We start from the raw sequence: 5874 nt of genomic DNA, 5'->3' as shown, positions 1-5874 counted from the left end.
AGAGGGCTGAGCATGTCCAGGCGCAAAACACAAAACGTAGTCCCCCTCCTTTTTGCTGACACTTCTGCAAATAGAAAACGACTGAGATTTTTTACAAACATATGTCAAAAGCAAGTGTTGAATATGTAAGAAGCTAAAAGGCCCTTAAGGAAATATCTCTGTACACAGGCAGTATTTTAGCCTGAGAACACAGCCTACAAATGAATTTAAGTCCTTCTGTGACAGTGCAAAGAATCGTGAAGCGCCAGCTGGGTGGCTCCAGCAGGGCAGCCAAAACAGCTCCACAGCTCCTGGCAGCCCTCTGCAGCTCTGCTCTGATAAAATAAAATCCTAAATCAACCACAACAGATTAATCACTTAAGGGGTGTAACCAAGTAACCTTTAGGGGTCCGGTTGGATTCAGAATACTGAACTACCACAGTCACAGATTCACCAATAACGTACATGTACAAGCACCCTAACTCTAGTCACATTTAATGAGAACTATCACGACTAGGAACAATGCAATCAAGTGCAATTTATTACAGCAACAGGTTACACAGGTTCTTTGGATTACTGGTGATAGTTACTGTCTGCAAAAGCAAGCTAGCATGCATGAAATACAGAGGTGACACAGGTGCGCAGCCTGGAAATTAACGCGTTAAAAGGCACAAAGACTCTAGAGAGATTTCTAAGTTTCTGTGCAGACACATGATATAACCAAGTGTTCAAATCTCACCCAAAGGCATCCCAATGGGGGGAAGAGAGGCTCAGCTCATCGACTGATCCCAGGCGTCAGGAGGTCCTCAGGATGGTCCTAACGATGGTATCTTCCCTAACATCCCCCCTCTCTTAGGCCAATTTATATTATTTTCTATCTTTTAGGTGGAGCTTGAGTGGCTCTAGTCAAGCATATCTTGGTGAAAAGTTCTCCCGTCTCCGTTTAAAATAATAGGCTCTGAGGAATTCAGAGCGCATGCTCGGTGTGGGGTGGTCGCACCTTGGAGGCGGGTAGCTTTTGGGATGGAGGTGTGTTTTGGTATTATAATGATATTATAATGAGCAAAAAGTACGATAGGGTACAGCATTTGTCAAAACATGACAGGTCTTTGGCTTAGGGTGGCAAAAAGTGCAGCTTTGTGCACAAGAACAATCGAGGCCCCACCTGATTACAGAGCCTAGCCGTGGTGTCTCCACTCCACTCTACACTCTGTACTGTTCCTTACAGCTAGCACACCAGGTTCCCCCAGCACAATAGTATCTAAGGTTGGGAGCCTAGGGGAACACTCAGGTAAGACAGCTACGCCCTACCCTGAAAGCCTCTTCAATGCTGTACATTTTCTTTAAAATGTGAATGTTAGTTTTATTTTCCTAGTTACTTTAGGCAATTTCACCACAATCACTTCAAATCTGTCCTGTCCTGTCTCCATGGTGCTCCTTTTCTCCATACAAAATATCCCCTCGTAGAACACCCAGAGGAAGAACTCCATACACCCTGTATCAGTTGCTGATGGAACGGAACATCCTAGAGGTGAGGATATTGCTTGTTTTACCAACGAAACAGAAGGATAGCTATTATTACAAACCTCGGTTCATTGAATACCAAAGCTTGTGAACAGAAAATATGTCAGAAAACTGAATTAATTGCCAAAGAAAGAAAGAAAGGAAACAAACAAACAAACAAACAAACAAAACATGTTTTAAACAAGGATTTAAAATGCACATTTCCAGAATCTCTGTGCACCTCTGCAGTTAACAGAAGGTTTAATCCACTTCTCAGGCAGGAAATACTTAAGTATATAATAGGCCCCTTTCACAGTAACAACACCTTGTGGAAGTGTAAGAAATAATGGCCAGCAGATGTGGTTGACATAAGGAACATGTCAATTGACAGTGAGATGTGGTTGACATGAGAAAGGCCCTTAAAGCAATCATCTCAAAAACTAAGAGCCAGAGCAGAAGCTCTCAGTTTCATCCAGTGGCTTACTCTAAATTACTTAACACACTTAATTTCTTTCTTTGACTATCAGAAAAGGAGGAAATTTATTTTATTTTATTTTATTTTATTTTATTTTATTTTATTTTATTTTATTTTATTTTATTTTATTTTATTTTATTTTATTATTTTATTTTAATTTTTGTTCCTGGTTCTCTACATGTGGAATAAAGAGCTGTATTACCAACCCAACTATATCTTGGTGACAAAACAAACAAAGAAAGAAGCAAACAAACAAAAAAACAAAAAAACACCATAAAGAGTGCTGAACACAGAAAACTATCCAAAATATTATATATATAATATATATATGTATATTATATACATGTATAATATATATATACAGGTATAATATATATACATATAATATTTTTGTTTTGAAGAGAATAGAGGAGAAGGAGTAACCGAAAATAGTTATAAATAGTACTGCAACAGCTTATTGGCAATATTGTTTTCTGAATTTTTGTCGGGGGATGACCTTGATAAGCATTAGGTTATCCGCAGACATTTGAGCTTTCCAGAATGTGCCCTTAACCTTGTGACTCTGAATGGATCCCACAGCTTTGGAGAACATTTGCCACAGCATACAGAGAGAAGTGATGATCAGGAAATCCTGACTGCCTGAACAAAATAAAAAATTGAAGTGAGTTATTATGATAAGAAATTATTTATAGAGCTGGTCTCTCTTTCATGCCAAAGTTTTTATTGCTCAAATCAAGCCATGGAAAATCTTTTCCCAAGCAAAAGAATTAGGAGAAGAAATGAATCACAAAGATGTTAAACTGAAAAGACGTTAAGTTACATTGGAAAATGTAGATAAACATCTTCCTTATGTTACTTCTAAATAGTTGTAGTAAGAGCTTAAATATACAATTCACATGAGTTATTGTAATACGTTGTTATAGAGACATCATCTTGTAAAAAAAAAAAAAAAAAAAAAGAAGAAGAAAAATCCAAACTTGTGCTGGGTTCCATAAGCAGATTTTTGTAGCCCTTCCCAAGAGGTGAAGTAAAATAACGAATACCACTGAGGACTTACTTTAAATTTACATGCATTGGAAAACATTTAAGTTCTGCAGTGTTTAACTGTCAATATCCTGATATTAGGATAAATACTATTGAAATAAGATAAATCAGTCTGTTCTAAAGCAGGTAAGATAAAAGACAAAGGGGTAGAGTCCTTGATATCTTAATTTAGCTACTGAAACACACAGTTTCTGGACACCTGGCTGTCAGGGTGGCACCCAAACCACTGGGCTGGGCAGGTAGGTCTCCATGCTCCCCACACATCATTCTGTGGTGCCGACCTTTAAAAGGTGGAATTAGAGATAGCTGCAAGTGCCAGCAGTTATGGAGCTGGTGCAGCACAGTGTCTCAGGAAAGGCCCTCAGCCCTTTCCTGTGTCTGAGGCACTTCTGCTCATGCCTTCCCGGCTGGTGGGAAAGAGCAGCAGGGCAATCACAGCTCACCACTGCTAGTTTCAGCGGCGCTGGGTGACACTAAAGCTGGCAGATCGTTTTGTGGAGGCCTGTCCCCAGGTTTGGGCTTGCTGTCACTCCATGGAGAGCGTGAGGGACGGGCTCCCCGTGCCTGGAGCTGCCCCGCAACAGCACAGCCATCGCTCCCTCCCAGCACAAGGTGGAGATGAAGGCTGATCTCCGTGGTGTGTGTTACAAGCTGTGTTTTCAGACAGATGGGCTCCCACAAATCGTGTACCTTGGGGAGCTCTCGGGGGGCCTGGCAGTGCTGTGTGATCACCATGTGCTTGTGAAGGCAGCCCCGCAAGCCCAGCATGGCAGGCACAGCGCGATATATTTAGTTTGGGGATGAACAGATGGGCTGTTTGCTCTGCGCCCGTACGTGCTGGGTTCCCACAATGGGAAAAGAAGGCATATCTTGTCTAGACAGGGTTTAATTGGGGGCAGGGAGGATTCTCCTGAAAGAGCTGCTTGACTTTTCCCATTCCATATTTTCACTGGTGGCGTATTTCTCACAGAAAGGTAGGCTGCTCTTAAATCAGGTTTTTGGATGCTTTCTGTTGACTGCAACTTTTCTCAATCATATCATTGTGTTCTGCATAATTAGATAGTCTACTGCCATGTATGGCATCCTTTCATCTTTTTTTTTCTACTCTTTCCAGTATGTTATTCTATGCTGTTTTGCTCAGTATGTGAACTATGTGCAATTCCTTCACTGTAGATGGTTCAATACTCCGTAAGGTCGGTAGGAAGCCCAAAAGTATGGTTAGCACAGCTAACTTGGAGGTGGAAGCGAGTTTTGTGCCAAATGTGACACAAAGAAGAGAATGCTACAGAAAGGTATTGAGGGAATGACTTAAAATTGATGGCTAGTTTAATTTTGGGACTTTTTTAGCACAGCTCTGCATAGGAGTAGCTGGCTGTCAGACAAGAAGAAAGAAAGAGGCAAGAGTGATATAGAAGAGAAGAGGGACTGTTGGCGGCAACTGTGGTGGGGCTGGTCTAGGATCCATCATCTGTTTCAGTCCCAAACACCCGAAAGCCATCAGGAGCCACCAGCACCAGTGGTGGCAGCAGTGATAAGGACCCTGGAGAAACCCTTGGCAGGAAATACCAGAGAGAATCATTCACATGAGAATCATTAGTGTGCAGCTTGTGATCACTTTGTGATCACTTAAGAGATTGGGGTGAGAGCTACAAAAACTTAGAGATCCTCTTTTTTTTGTTGTTTTTTTTTGTTTGTTTGTTTGTTTTTGTTTTGTTTTTGTTTTTTAATCAAATGTACTACTTGCATCAGAGTAGCATCAGGCTTTTCAGCTGTTCCAAAGGAAGAGACTGCTTTTGGCTTCAGCAAGAAGCGGGCCATTACTGCAGACCTGCTTTGTGCACTCAAACTTAATTATTTTTTTTCACATTCTGAATGCAATTAAAATAATTGCTGTTTTTATCTCAATGTAAAATATGGTAATTCTTGCTTCTGTAAGCAAAAAACATGACAGTCTCTTATAATTGAACGTGCTGAACTAAAAAGATTTATGTACCAAGAATACAAATATGGAGTGTGTCAGTGGGAGCAAAGATGATACAATAGCAGGTTGTAAATGTGCACGTATATTCAAACAGTGTAAAATGCAAAATCTTGGCATGTTAAGCACTTAATAATCCAGGTCAATGTATGTTAAAACCTTTACAAGACAAAAATAGCATGATAATACCAATATTCTCATGCACAAGATGATGAGTTTAGTGTGATGTGCTGTTTTATTGTTTTTTATTTGTCAAATGACTAGACTGTTATTCTAATTCAATTTTATGGTTCCTATCTGAAGGATATTAGTTCCGCATAAGTAGGATATGTTGCTTCAATTGTCTTTGCAGGATATGTAGTCATGATATTTTTCAATGATAAGCACTACGGAACTATTTATTAAATTTAGTGAATTAAATTAAATACAGATATAACTGTTTTATCCCATGATTAAATTATGTACAGACTTATACTGCATGTAAAACATAGTAAAGCCCAGGTTTAACTACACACAGTTTAATATAACAAACAATTCAAGCAATTTTGCTAATGCTTCTCTTTATTTGGTAGGATTAACATGCACTTTGTAAGCAACTTAAGCAACTTGGCTTCAGTAACTTTTTATTTATTTATTTATTTGTCACCTGCCTGACTCCTCTGAAGGGGTAGTTTACCTGAGGTAGGTTACATGTTATTGTCAGGGAAATATCTTTATGCTTTTGCATTAATGCAACCTGTATAGCACAGAATTTGCTTGGACTCTGGTCTTTTGCAGGTATCAGTAATTTATTCTACTCTGTTTCTATTTTTTTACCTCTTTACTTTTTTCACTATAAAGGTGTTGTAAATTCTCTTTGGAAATATAAAAGATAAGCAAGACCTGTTTCTTTATG

Source organism: Anas platyrhynchos, chromosome Z (assembly GCF_047663525.1).
Source record: "Anas platyrhynchos isolate ZD024472 breed Pekin duck chromosome Z, IASCAAS_PekinDuck_T2T, whole genome shotgun sequence".
Classification (NCBI taxonomy): domain Eukaryota; kingdom Metazoa; phylum Chordata; class Aves; order Anseriformes; family Anatidae; genus Anas; species Anas platyrhynchos.
This window is presented reverse-complemented; position numbering follows the sequence as displayed.